The 15,439-nt window shown below is 43.3% G+C and overlaps 1 pseudogene; it reads right to left on the reverse strand.

Moving 5' to 3' along the window:
• Nucleotides 1-7,543, reverse strand: part of LOC129197789 (transient receptor potential cation channel subfamily V member 6-like) — a 33,403-nt pseudogene extending 25,860 nt beyond the window's left edge.
• Between the last annotated feature and the right edge of the window lie 7,896 nt (nucleotides 7,544-15,439).

Here is a 15,439-nt window from a genome sequence, read left to right on the forward strand (position 1 = left end):
AAAACTGTTGCGAACCTGGCATTTTCTCCTTATGAAGGTACTTACACTTTTAAGGTGGCACTTCTCATTTTTGTTTTTATATACATGTACAGACTGTACTTTGAAGCTTCTCAATATCAGGCATGTTTCTCTGATCATTGGTTCATTTTTAGGATTCCCTTTAACAAGTTTTTTAACTTTTCAGATGCTTTAACAATTTACATATTAATTAACAATTTACATTCTTTCTCTTGCATAATACTTTCAATATGCATGCCAAGAGATTGCAGTAGTGTTTTTTTACAGTTTCACATTGACTGTCATGTTGATTTCTTTGTCCTCTACTATCCCAAAATGGTTTTCAGTGGAAATGCTTCTTCCCACACCCAGTCTGTTGCTATATATAGCTTTCTTCCTTAATAGCTATATAACTTTGGTTAAAATCTTTTTGCTGATCTCCGTGTTACCAGTTTCACACTAGGCTTGCAGTGAAACCTGAAAGAGAATGCTGGAGCAAAAGAATATGGTCTCATTTCCCGTTCTCCCATCTTCCCAACAGACTAACTAAACAATAATTACAGCAATGCCCTGGACCTAAAGGGTTCATGCACAGATACTATCTGCTGCCTTCTTACCTTACCTCCTGCTACAAACAAGCACTGTCCTAGAATTTTTGTATTTTCGTACACAACCCATTCCCCCCACAGTACAAAGCCAGACTAGAAATGCTTCTTTGTCGCTCTGGAATAAAACAATTGAGTCTAAAGAATGGCATTTAGTGTCTGCTCTCAATTAGGAGCCCTGTAATCTGTGTGCCTATGTGTTCAATTATGGTATTAATACATAGGGTTAATTCCTTCTTCTTTAGGTAGGTCACTATAGAGACTAAGTTGAATTTTAAGCCTTTTTCTTCCTCTTTTATAGAGGCTCTGCAACAGAGTCTGGAAAGGTTTAAACACACATGAAAACAGTGGCATTTCTTGAGCTTGAATAATTTCAGTTATTTAATTACACTGAAGGCAAACAGGGCAACCAGTGGAACTGATGTGCCTGAAGTTCTGTTTGTTGATGCCGTTTTGTTTAGCCAATAAAAAAATATTTCCATGGGGCTGTGGCAAATCTTCTTAAGAAAGGAACAAAGAAGGATGGAAGACATTGGATGGATGTCTGTTAAATAGTTTTGCTTGTTTGTTTTCACAAACACCAATGGTAGGGGTTGGAAGGGACTTCTGGAGATCATCTAGTCCAACCCCCCTGCATCACCTAGACCATGTGGCATAGGATTGCATCCAGGTGGGTTTTGAATATCTCCAGAGAAGGAGACTCCACAACCTCTCCAGGCAGCGTGTTCCAGCGCTCAGTCACCCTCAAAGTGAAGAAGTTTTTTTTCATGCTCAGATGGAACTTCCTGTGTTCCAGTTTGTGCCCGTTGTCCCTTGTCCTGTCACTGGGCACCACTGAAAAGAGTCTAGCCCGTTCCTCTAGACATCCACCCTTTAGATATTTATAAGTGTTGATGAGATCCCCTCTCAGTCTTCTCTTCTCCAGGCTAAACAGACCCAGCTCTCTCAGCCTTTCCTCATACGAGAGATGCTCAAGTCCCCTAATCATCTTTGCAGCTCTCCGCTGGAGACTCTTCAGTAGTTCCATGCCTTTCTTGAACTGGGGAGCCCAGAACTGGACACAGTGCTCCAGATGTGGCCTCACCAGGGCAGAGTAGAGGGGGAGGATAACCTCCCTCAACCTCCTGGCCATGCTCTTCTTAATGCACCCCAGGATCCCATTGGCCTTCTTAGCCACAAGAAGGGCACACTGCTGGCTCATGGAGAACTTCTTGTCCACCAGGACTCCCAGGTCCTTCTCCACAGAGCTGCTTCCCAGCAGGTCAACCCCTAACCTGTACTGGTGCCTGGGGTTATTCTTCCCTAGGTGCAGGACCCTACACTTGCCCTTAATGAATTTCATATGGTTCCTCTTTGCCCAATTCTCTAGTCTGTCAAGATCTCACTGAATGGCAGCACAACTTTCTCATGTGTCAGCCATTTCTCCCAGTTTTGTATTATCAGCAAATTTGCTGAGGGTACACTCTGTCCCCTCGTCCAGGTCATTGATGAATATGTTGAATAAGACTTGACCCTCAGGGCACACCACTAGATACAGGCTTCCAACTAGACTCTGCGCTGCTTATCACAACCCTCTGAGCTCTGCCATTCAGCCAGTTCTCAAGCCACCTCACTGTCCACTCATCCAACTTCCTAAGCTTGCTTACGAGGATGTTATGAGAGACGGTGTGAAAAGCCTTGCGGAAGTCAAGGTAGACAACATCTACTGCTTTCCCTTCATCCACCCAGCTGGTCATGCCATCATAGAAGGCTATCACATTGGTCAGGCATGATTTCCCCCTGGTGAATCCATGCTGACCACTCCCAATAACCACCTTCTCCTCCACTTGCTTATTGATAACCCTCAAAATAAGCTGTTCCATCACCTTTTTATGGATGGAGGTGAGACTGACTGGCCTGTAGTTTCCTGGGTCCTCCTTCTAGCCCTTTTTGAAGGCCAGAGTGACATTGGCTTTCCTCCAGTCCTCAGGCACTTCTTCTGTTTTCCATGACATCTCAAAGGTGATTGAGAGAAGCCTAGCAATAACATCTGCCAGCTCCCTGAGCACTCGTGGGTGCATCCCATCAGGATCCATGGATTTGTGGTGTCGAGTTTGCCTAGGTGTTCTCTAACTTGATCCTCCTTGACCAAGAGAAGGTCTTCTTTTTGCAAGACTTTCTCTTCTACCTCAGGGGTCTGGGTTTCCTGAGGGCCAGCCTTAGCAGTAACAACTGAAGCAAAGGCGGCATTCAGTAACTCCACCTTCTCTGTATCTTCCGTCACCAAGGCACCCACTTCATTCAACAGCAGGCACACGTTTCCCCTAGGCTTTCTTTTGCTGATGATATATTTGAAAAAGCCCTTCTTGTTGTCCTTGACATCTCTTGCTAGTTTTAATTCCAAGTGGGCCTTAGCCTTCCTTCTTGCATCCCTACATTCTCTGACTGCACCCCTATATTCCTCCCAAGTGGCCTTTCCCTTTTTCCACTTTCTGTAAACTTTCTTCTTCCCTTTGAGTTTTTCCAGGAGCTCCTTGCTCATCCATGCTGGTCTCCTTCCTCCTTTGGTTGATTTCCTATTCTTTGGGATGCACTGATCTTGAGCTCAGAGAAAGTGGTGATTGAATATTGGGCCCCCATGGGATTCTCCCAAGCAGGTCTTTGAAAAGGCCAAAATTAGCTCTCCTGAAGTCCAGGGTTGTAATCCTACTTATTGCCCTGCTCCTTCCATGCAGGATCCTGAATTCCACCATCTCATGGTCACTGCAGCCAAGGCTGCCCCCAACCTTCACATCCTCAACCAATCCTTCTTTGTTTTTTAGTACAACGTCCAGCAGCACCCCTCTCCTTATGGGCTTCTCCACCACCTGTGTCAAAAAGTTATCATCAATGCTCTGCAGGAACCTCCTGGACTGTGTGTGCCTGGTTGTGTTGTCTTTCTAGCAAATATCAGGGTGGTTGAAGTCCCCCATGAGGACTAGGGCCTGTGAGCGTGAGGCTACTTCCAGCTGTCTGTAGAAGGCCTCATTGACTTCCTCGTCCTGATCAGGTTGCCTGTAGTAAACACCCACAACTGTATCACCCATATTAGCCTTCTCCTTAATCCTTACCCATAAGGTCTCAACTTGTTCTTCATCCACCCTTATGCGGAGCATGATACATTACAGTTGTTCTCTCACATAAAGAGCAACTCCACCATCTCACCTTGCTGGCCTGTCTTTCCTAAAAAATACGTAGCTATCCATGACAGCATTCTAGTCATGCAAGCTATCCCACCATGTCTCTGTAACTGCAATGAGATCATGGCCCTGCAACCGCATGCAGACCTCTAGTTCTTCCTGTTTATTCCCCATGCTGTGTGCATTGGTGTACAGGCATTTCAGAGAGGTAATCGGGCATGGAGGTTTGCCTGGAGGGGTGCAAGAGGGTCCACCATAGCCACACACCCCCTTGAGGTGGTTGGCTTTCTGGTTCTCATCTTGGGAGGCAGCTAAGAAACATTTGTCACTGCTCTGGTTAGCCTGGCTTATTCCCCAGTTGGATGCAATGGCATGAGCTTTGCCACTTTGGACCCCACCCCGAGTCCTTCAGTTTAAAGCCCGCTTCACCAAGTTGGCAAGCCTGCTGCCAAAGATCCCATTGCCTCTTCTAGACAGGTGGATCCCTTTCCTCCCTAAAAGATTATAGTCATCAAAGAATGTCCCATAGTTGTAAAAGCCAAAACTCTCATGACGGCACCAGCCATGTAGCCAGGAGTTGATATGCATTATACATCTTTTTCTGGCTGCCGCCTTTCCTCCAACTGGTAGAATGAAGGAAAAGGTAGCTTGTTGACCAATGTTTTTCACTTGCACCCCCAGGGCTTTATAGTCCTTCTTGATTCTACCCAGGTTCCATCTTGCAGTGTCATTCATGCCCACATGAAAGAGTAGCAGTGGATATTAGTCTGTGCTTTTGACAAGTTGGGGCACCCTCTCAGCAACATCTCAGATCTTGGCTCCTGGAAGGCAGCATAACTCTTGTGACTCTCCGTCAGGTTGGCAGATGGGTGCCCCAGTGCCCCTTAACAGATAGTCACCAACTACAAGTACTCATCCTTTCTTTTTTATGGTATCCACTGTGTGCTGCTGGTACAGTTTCTCCTTGCAGACTTTGCTCATGGGTGTCTATAACTGTTAAAGCTTCATATCTGTTTTTGGTTGTGACGCTGGAGGGTAGAGACTGAAGCAGAGTCCTGCTTTTGTGGGTCACCAGGGTCCAAGGTACCTCATTCTCAGTGGTGCCCACTACAGGTACTTGGTTATGAAACCACCTGTCTCCATCTCAGCCCCTCTGATACTGCGTAGCCTTTTACTGTTTCCTGAAACTCAGCCACCTGCGTAGATAGCTAGGGCCTGGCGGCCGGAAGATGTCGCGCTGTACGGAAAGATAAGACCCCTCTCCTAATAGCCAATAGTGTTTAATTTACGACGTAAGCAGACGGATGTGATGTTGTAAACCCAAGCTATATAATGCTATGTCGCCCACCAATAAATGCCATTTGCCGTCCACCACATTGGTGTCCGCGAGCTGATGGACCGAACGACCTGGGATTGGTCGTCGCGCCGTTCCTGAACCAGGTCGCCACGCCAACGATAGGCAACAAGTGGTGCCGAAACCCGGGAAACTCGCCTGGAATCGGGTGAACGGTGGCCGGAGCGGCAGGACCAGCCCGGCGGGGAGGACGCTCCCGGACCAACAAGGAGGATGGAAGCCCTTGTGAAGGTCGTATCTCAATTACATAAACAGTGGGGTATTGATTGTAAACCTAAAGATTTTACTCTCGCAGTTGCGAGACTTTTACAAATTGGGGTCATTGACCAGCCGGTGGATATTCTCCACCCTGAAGTGTGGGATAAGTGCACTAAAGCGTTAGCCGAGGAGACGATGTCCTCGGGTCGTGGGAAAAACCTTAAGTCGTGGGGGAAAGTTGTACACGCCCTGCAAAAGGCCATACAAGAGCAGGAGACCTGGAGGGCGGCAAAGGACTGTTTGCTAGCCACCCCGAAATTGGGAGTCGGGGCAGCCACACAGACTTTGCACCCCCCAGACGATGACGATTCTGCTGAGCCTAAAGATCTGCAAGAGGGCGACACGTCCCCTCAATTCCCAAACCCCGACCCGCTTACGGAAGGACAAAAACGAGCTAAATCCTTCTGGGGTGCGCTAGCCGAGGAGGCCAGGAGCACCGCGAAAAAATCAGAATCTAAAGAAATCTGGGCTATACCACCGCCCTACGCGCCCCAAGATGGCGCCAAGCACAAAGAAGAAGGGCGGGGCGAGGATGCCCCCGGCAGGAACAGGGAGGAAGCGCTAAAATCAGTAAGCGCACACACAAACAAGAAGGGGAGGAGAACGAGAAGGAGAAAAGCGGCGGGGACGACCGGGGAGAGGAGAGGGGCGTGAATGAAGGGCGGAAACCCAATCAGAGTGGCTATCGGAAAAAATGCCCTCATAGGGCAAACACCCTGCCGATCAGAAGGCGGGGCGGGTCAAGAGGGAGGGAACGGTCCGCCCGCAAGGGAAGTGGGCGGGGCCAGAGCCCAACAAAAAAGCGCTGGAATCCGGAAGTAACCAGTCAGTCGAGTTCCGACTCCGCGACACTATGCCGCTGTCAAAAAAGATGGAAAAGTTAAGTGGTGTCCGCTTAAGTCCATTAAACCGGACTTCCAGAATAAAACTAATGAAAACTGTAAGTTTTTGTTCACAGGACCGAATCATCGGACACCCCCGTAACCTGTATACCCCGGTGGCGAGAGAAGTTGACAAACTGCAATGCCTCTGCGTGATCTTGACTCTGGGGCTTGTTACTACAGGAAAGGCAGAATCAAATTACAATTACCATCAGCCATTTAAATGGTCCCTCCTTCGATTTGAGAATCACCAAGTTATCGCAACTCAAATAACATCAGGGCCAATCGCAATGATCACGATGACACTGATCTTTGGACCCTGCATGCTAAATAGGCTCGTGTCGTTTGTCAAAAGCCGACTAGAGAAGGTCAACATTATGTTGGTAGAACACCAACAACTGCTTTAAGAATGTATTTACTCAGTGTTACCCCCAGTTATCCCTGAAGTTACCCCGACTTACACCCCATTACTAACGGTTACCCCCTAACTTCCACCCGTTTATTGTGCCTTATCTTTTTTATTCAAATTTATAACATATACTTTTTAAGAGTGTCATATAATATAGAATAAGAATAGAAATAGACCTTATTCTTAGAATTGTTATATTTTAACTAATTTACTTATGCATAGGGAGGGGGGAAATGTAGATAGCTAGGGCCTGGCGGCCGGAAGATGTCGCGCTGTACGGAAAGATAAGACCCCTCTCCTAATAGCCAATAGTGTTTAATTTACGACGTAAGCAGACGGATGTGACGTTGTAAACCCAAGCTATATAATGCTATGTCGCCCACCAATAAACGCCATTTGCCGTCCACCACATTGGTGTCTGCGAGCTGATGGACCGAACGACCTGGGATTGGTCGTCACGCCGTTCCTGAACCAGGTCGCCACGCCAACGATAGGCAACACACCTGACACAACAGATAATCAACCTGCACACATCTTGTGCAGGGTACTTACCTTTTTACTAGAAGAGGGGTCTGGGCACTGACTGCAACCTATCACCTGTACTGAAGTCTCCTTCCTTACCACTTCTGTCTGGGTGGATGCATCAGACATCTCAGAGGAGGTGTTCTCTGTCAGAACACTGTCTTTAGCTCTGAGGCGAGTACCCACCATTTTGGCAGAGACCTAGAGCGCTTCCCTGGGCTGTGGACCTACAAGCAGATTACAGGGCCCTCCCTGCGTGCCCTCCCGCACAAACTGACGTGCTGTAGGCTGTTTGCAGCGCTCCCTAGGGCCGTTTAAATCTCCCGCGGTTGCTCCTGGCAACGCCCAAGCAACGTCAGCCTCGCTCAGGTCACGTCAGACTCGCTCGCGAGAGCTGCCCGCCCCTGGCGGGTCTCTCCGCTTTTCGGCGGGTTTCCGTGGCTTTGGGAGCCCAGTGTCCGTTTTAATCTAGCGCTCGGCCACAGAATGTACCGTTGCTGCTGCTGCGTTCCTTGCCGACTGACAAAGTAGAATATATATCCCTTCTGCATACCATCATAATATATTCACGTGGGGAAACTCATACAGAGGCATATGATGTGCGTAAAGCTATGGACATATCTATTGCATGTGTTAGAACTTTACCGTTTCTAATTTCAGCACAGTGCTGCTCCAATAACCTGCCCAGGTTATGCCTCTCCAGCTCCAAGGGCATACAATTACTCAGAATCAGAACTTGTATGATAAAAATAAGACTGATTTTTTGTGACACTGTCTCAAAATCAGCTTGGGAGTGTTTTCTTTTAGACTTGATTCTTAGGAATCAAATCAGTTAAGCAGTTTGAAGAGCTGTGGGTAGGAGAGGAGCTCAGCATAGGACTTTTTTCTGGAGCAATTTCCTACTTTCATTTTTGTATCTATAACTCAGACCAGGAATAAGGCAATTCCAGAATGATAAAACAGCAGATTGATGGACATTTTCTTAATTTGTTCCCATTCCTTATCACTACCCCTTGCTACAGATCATCTCTCAGCACAGAACTGAAGCCAGCACGATCTTATTTTATATCTATGATATGCTATTGCTACAATGCTGTTCAGCAAACACTCTGGGTGCACATAGGTCATAAACAAAGGCATTTTGTGACTTCACAAAAATGTAGATCTGCTTCAGATACTCTGAATAACACGGGGCATTTGAACTCAGTGGATTGCCTAATGGCGGTCCAAAATTAGCTGCTTTTCTGGAATTTTTGCCCTACGCTTTCTTCTCTGGCATAGCACAATCCTGCTATTGTTCCATCTAAAAGGAGAATCGCTCATGAGGGACAGTGAAATCTACAAATGACCAGGTAGCCTAGAATAGGACTGAGTCACATCATGTACCAACTCTCAATCACCTTCATCCTCTCACACTACACTCGGCAACATCCTTGAACAAAGACTTGGTCCTTTCCACAACACACTGGATTTAGACAAAACCTGAGCAAGTTATAGGTCTCTGTAGCTCTGGGCAGAACATTTTATTTTATGTCTTAGGTGCTCAGGTTACCCTTGAAAAGCACCCTGGGAATTTGACATGAAAAACACTGTGAAAATCGTGTGTTCTCTTTTCAAATAAGCTTGTCTTTCTTCCAGTAAGCTTGTTGTCACATCAATAGAATGATGCATCAAAAAGCCCCAGCTTTTTTTATTCACAGAATAGGTTGCTCATAGACGTCACCCTAGTTGCAATTGTCTTGGAATTTACAGACTTCCATATGGATGATCCATTTGACTGAACATCAAAACAAAACAAAAATAAAAATAGGAAGACAGAAGTCTATATTACAGACAATTTTCTATTTATGCTTCCTTTCAGAGAACAGAAGTTTATAAAACTTCCAAAGTTCCTGATTAAACTATAATAATACACAGATAAAATATATTTGATTTCAGATAGATTAAACGTATATCTAAAGTGTCTTTTGAATAAAATTAAGACCTCCATGAAACTTGTTCTGTTGATATAGAGGAATAAATAAAACTTGCTTATAGTTTTTCTAATCACAATGACATTCACCATTTTCATAACAAAAAATACTACAAGTGATTCTCTAACACTGGCATTATTTGCAACAGCAGCTGTTCTCTGGGAAGTGGTCCTGCAAAGTCCATGCAGTTTCTAATCAGGAACAATTTAAACATATATATGCTGACAGCTGAAGATATATCTTACACAAGATTTCAAAACTAACAACAAGTAATTTCAGCACATCTGTTTCTGATCAAAATACATAATCTCTTGATGTATTAATACTTACTGTTAGCCTTTCTGTTCCTCACTTTGAATATGGTGGCTCGGTTGGCATGAAATTAAGCAAACCAAACTACATTCTTTCCCCTGTTGTTCCTTTCCTTGTTTTGCTCCCCCAAACATACTTACATGTAATTTAGGAATTCTCCATACGAAGCACTTGATTAGAATTACTGTCTTAGTAAATTCTTAGTAACAGCTCTTCTGCAATAATCCAAATAAATATTCTACTCCAGAACAACACAGATCTTTTTCCAGAATAAATCAATATTGTCCTTTGGAACTGTACACTCTTTTCTAAGAAAAGGTAATATTAAATGATTAGAGTCTTTCAGGAATAAGTGCCAAGCAAATTATCCATTAGTATGTTAGTCATATTCGCTGAATGGACAAGCTGCTACTTCATCCTTTTGGCTCCTAAGGAACAAAGTAACAAGACAGATAGTATCTACTTGCTTTTTACCATCCTCATCTCCAGCTCAGCATAAATAAGAATTGCCGGCACACTAAGGACTTGGGGTTACTAGTGGATGAAAAACTGGACGTGACCTGGCAGTGTGTGCTTGCAGCCCAGAAAGCCAAGGGTATCCTGAGCTGCATCAAAAGAGGTGTGACCTGCAGGTCGAGGGAGGTGATCCTGCCCCTCTACTCTGCTCTGGTGAGACCCCACCTGGAGTACTGCATCCAGCTCTGATGTAACCACTACACTCTACTGTCAGATTCCAGAGAGAAAATTAGCCTCTCTAGTTTCAAACACCATAGACACAGTCCAAGTTTAAAACCACTTAAATAATAGTTTATTATTTCAGATCTATTCAATTAAAACAATTTTAAGGAACAATACTGAATATCCCTCTGCTATGGTCATTAAAGTTAAAAACTTGGAAAGTTCCAAATAAAACTCATGATCTTTCCTTACTAGACCAGAGTTCTTTTCCAAACTACAACTAGTGCAGCTAGGCTGGAAACATAATATCTACTACTCTATCTGTTCCAGGTATAGTAACTGAGGAGATAAGGATTTCCTTTTTCCTGGAAGATAATCTCACCTCCAATATATCTCGGTTTTAAAAGTCTTAGGTGTTGAGTTCTTTGAGAAATGTGCTAAAGGCAAAGGACCTTCATTAGAAGGGATATAGATTGTATGACATTATATGGTGGCTATAACTCTTTAAATATTATCTTTTTTCCCCAGAAGATGGAGCTTTGTGAAGCACTTGCATACTAAACTTCTGATGCATAAATGCAACAAAGAAGTGGATATGTTTCAGATCCTAATCAGGCTATTTTTAGAAAAGAAAATATATGTGAATATACAAAATGTCTATGGAGTAAATGTCAAAACAAACTGTAGCACACTTGAGATATTTGATTTGGTACACTGGAGAGTTCATTGTTTTTTAAGAATAAACCTTAGTTTAGGTTAAGATCGGGACCTAATACTCTTGAAATTAGGACTCATCTTATCTTAATTTTGGCCACAGGGTACTTCTAGAGAAAAGTTGTTGGAATATCACCACAAGATAAGTAGTTCTGCAAATGAAGAGAAAAGATTTGCAGTTATCTGTGATATCCATTTGTAGAACCTCTTGACTAGAGTAGTGCTGAGGCACATCAACCTTCTTGAAATCTATCAGAACTAAAATACCCTGCATATCTTAATGTTGATACTTGGGTTTACTCCACTTGAGCTAATAGAATTGAGGATTTGTTGGAGATGGTTTTGTAATTTTTGGCAAATAACTTATTTGCAGGAAAATGCAGTTTGTGTTACCTTGAGCCTTTTAAGGTATTTGCAACTAATTTTATAAATAAACAGAAATATCACACATAAAATTTAAAAGAAAATGAAAACAATACCTTATTGTGTCTTCTGATTTAGTCACCTACTCTGTGGCAGCACTGAATTTAAAACCATATAGTATATGATTCAGAGCATGATTTGAAAGTCTCAGGAAATGGCTATGACCAGAGTCCTATCAGGTATTCTGTATTAAACTGCTGTCCGTATCTCCAGGTGGAAGATTGTTTCTCTCTTTTTGGACTAATTATAAGGGAATGTTAAAAAGATGGAGAACTGCTAATTCTGGAAAAATCCTATAGTTGAGTAATGTGAGCAGTCTCCTGCAAGACTCATCCCTACTTTTAATCAAAGATAATGAATATTAGAACCAGAGTTTCTTACATCACTGTTGCAGGCCATCTCCAGGCTGCTCATAAAGCTGTCCCTCAACTTTTGTTAAAAAAAGTAGACCTGATAAAGACACCTTTTTTGTAGAGTAGAAAAGAAAACTGTGTTTAAGTAGATTTTTTTCCCCCATTTATGTCAATTCACTGAACATACTATGCATGTCTGTTTACCTGTTGAAATCATCTACCAAAAGCCTTGAGAGTCTGCGGAAGTCATCACTGACTGGAAGCTGAAGCTGCCCAACATTATTCCAATTTACAAGAAAGGCAGGAAGGAAGACCCAGGAAACTGCAGACCTGTTAGTCTAACCTCAGTACCCAGAAAATTATGGAGAAAATAATACTAAGTGCCATTGAAAGACATTTAAAGGACAATACAATCATCAGGCACAGTCAACGTATTCACAAAGGGAAAGTCCCGTATAGCTAATCTGATATCCTTCTATGATAAGGTCACCTGCCCAGTGGGTGAAGGGAAGGAGGTGGATGTAGTTTGTCTGGATTTTAGTGAGGCTTTTGATACTGTCCCTCACAGCATCCTTCTGGACAGGTTGTCCAACTGTGGCATGAGCAGGTAAATGGTGCGCTGGGTGAAGAACTGGCTGAAGGGCAGAGCTCAAACGGTTGTAGTGAATGAGGCTACATCTGGCTGGCAACCGGTCACCAGCCGTGTTCCTCAGCATTTGATTCTGGGGGCAGTTCTGTTCAATGTATTTATGAACTATCTGGATGCAGGAGCTGAATGCACCATTAGCAAGTCTGCTGATGATACCAAACTGGGAGGTGCTGTTGATTCTGGAGGGACAAGAGGCCTTGCAGAGGGATCTAGATAGATTGGAGCATTGGGCTATGATTAATGGGATGAAATTTAACAAGAACAAATGCTGGATTCTGTACCTTGGACGGAGGAATGCCGGACACAAGTATAAACTGGGAGAGTAGTGGCTGGAGAGCAGCCCTGCAGAAAGGGATCTGGGGGTGCTGGCTGACAGCAGCTCAATATGAGCCAGCAGTGTGCCATGGCAGCCAAGAGGACAAACCCCATCCTGGGGTGCATCAAACACAGCATAACCAGCCAGTCAAAAGAGGTAATTATCCTGCTGTATTCAGTGTGGGTGTGGCATGTATTCAGTGTTGGTGCAGCCTCACCTTGAGTACTGTGTGCGGTTCTGTGTCTACAACTTAAGAAGGATGTAAAGGTCCTTGAATGCATCCAGAGGAGGGCAACAAAGATGGTGAAAAGGCTAGAAGGCATGGCGTGTGAGGAGCGACCAAGGACACTGGGTTCATCTAGTTTGGAGAGAAGGAGTCTGAGCAGCGACCTCATTGCTCTCTACAGCTTCATGAGAAAGGGACATGGAGAGGGAGGTGCTGATCTCTTCTCCCTGGGATCCAGTGATAGGACGTGTGAGAATGGTTCAAAGCTGAGCCAGAGGTCATTCAGAATTGACATTAGGAGACACTTCTTTACCGAGAGGGTGGTCAGACACTAGAACAGGCTTCCTAGAGAGGTGATTGATGCCCCAAGCCTGTCAGTGTTGAAGAAGCATTTGGACAATGCCCTTACTAACATGCTTTAACTTTTGGTCAGCCCTGAAGTGGTCAGGCAGTTGGGCTAGATGATCGTTGTAGGTCCTTTCCAACTAGAACTATAGTACTCTATTCTATTCTAATTTAAAAAGAAAATCAAACTGGATTTCAAACATGAAAAAAACCCTCCTTCAACTATTTATGTAGCTTCATAAGACAACAGATGAGGAGGTGAATACTGGTCAAAAGGTCATCTGTTTTTGAACCCACTTGGACAGACTAACTAAGGTCAATGGGGTTGGACAGTGTCAGTGAGAGTAGGATTTAGCTCATAAAAATGCAACGGCTGTGGGCTGTTTCTGTTACATAATAAAAATTTAGGTAAACCTGTTAGAAAAAGTCACTCTTAAAAATACAGTCATTTATGGTAATGACTACTTTCCTAATACTCTATTACCAGTGCTGCATTCCTCAACATGTTATCTATGTAATCATCTAAAAGAATGTTCCAGACAGTTCTACATGAAATTCCAGTTCCTGCTAGGCAGTGGGGTGCTTTTTAGGTATCCGAATAAACAACGTTGGTGTAACATGAAACATGAATGCACCACTGATAGCACTTGGCCTTGCCCACATCAAGAATGCATGTATTGTTGAAAAATGTTACGCATTTCCTAAGGATATATACATAACCTAATGATATATAATAATTTTTAAATGCATAATCAAAATATATATAATAATTCCAAGAAATAAAAACCTTTAGAAGATCAACTCAGTCATATTTTTAATGCAACCAAGAATTACAATCTGTTACCCCTTATGATATAGTCAAAGTTTTTAATCAACATTGACCTACTGGGAGGCATGAGTTAACCAAAAGGAAAGCTCTGCCCTGCAGATCATAAGGTTGAAAATGGGGAGACATAATACGTGTTATTCAAGGTCACAATTAAAATTCAGGGTTACCTGATGCTTGTTACAATTTCCGTTTCTAATGTGTGAAACTAGCGTAACATAGCCTTGACCATACTGTGACACAATGGCTGCTAACTTGGTGTTCTATCAGAGAATATGGCCAGCGGACATATATGATGTTGAAAGATGCCAGTGTTTTTTTAAATGCTAATATCAGGATCAGATCCACTCATGAAGTATATGAGGCAGTTAAGTGTACCTGTTGCAGGGGGTGTCTGTATCCTGTAAAGTAGTATAACAGCATTGATGGTGACAGAATATGCAGTATATTTAACTGTCCCTATCCTGGTAGAGCTTCACCTTGAGAATGCCATTAAATAAGTCTCTTGCATGTCCAACTGCATATGGAAGATTTATGCTACTAGCCATGGTAGGAAAGTAATCTACCTCAAAATAACCTCCAAACTCTAGATTGTCTAAACTTTTTTTTTATTGTGCTATGCTTTTTACCTCACTGTATCCTGTTGCAGAAGTAAATTACACTTTCTGAAAAAGCACTTTTTTTTAGTTGGCATCATCTCTTATTTCTTCCATTATATGAAGGACAGGATCAGCCTGCCCTTTCTCATTCATTGTTTTAGGAAATCTTCTCTTTATGCACACATCCTCCCACTTACTAATCTTTCTAAACCATACAGTTTCAACTCTGTCTCTAAGTTTTTGTACCCATTCTTACATTCCCCTCATCTCCTTGAGATAGGATGACCAAGACTGAACACACGATTCCAGCAGAAAGTTGTCTCACAGAATTGGACAGGAGCAAGTTTTCTGAAAGGTGTTGGCTCTGTGACTGTTCACTTCTCTCATTCGGCTTGTGGCTGCTTCTAGCCCTAAGCATTACAATATTATTGTTATTCTTTTCCTACTTTTAAATAGGCTAAAATTTAAAAAAGGAAGTATCTAACAATGAAAATATTCTAACATCTCACCCCTTTCCTGTTTTCAGACATGTTCCATTAATTTCATTGTTTGCTTTGAACAGTTCATTAAGTCAGTGGTAGTGAAGACTGGTAATAGAGCAGAGGGCTTAGAGGAAAGGTTTCTAGTTGCTAACCTTCTAGTTACTGTACAATTACTGGCCCTCTGGACTTCAGTACTCAAGCCAAGTTTTACTGCTTCATGTTCATGAATTCCTTGGGTGCAAGCCATGATGATTAAGCCAAACAGAATTACAGTATGCACACCCTAAGACTTAATAGAATAAATAACTGATCAAGCCAGTATTGTGATTCACCTATTTGGCCACCCACAGGAAATAATC

Source organism: Grus americana, chromosome 1, assembly GCF_028858705.1.
Source record: "Grus americana isolate bGruAme1 chromosome 1, bGruAme1.mat, whole genome shotgun sequence".
Classification (NCBI taxonomy): domain Eukaryota; kingdom Metazoa; phylum Chordata; class Aves; order Gruiformes; family Gruidae; genus Grus; species Grus americana.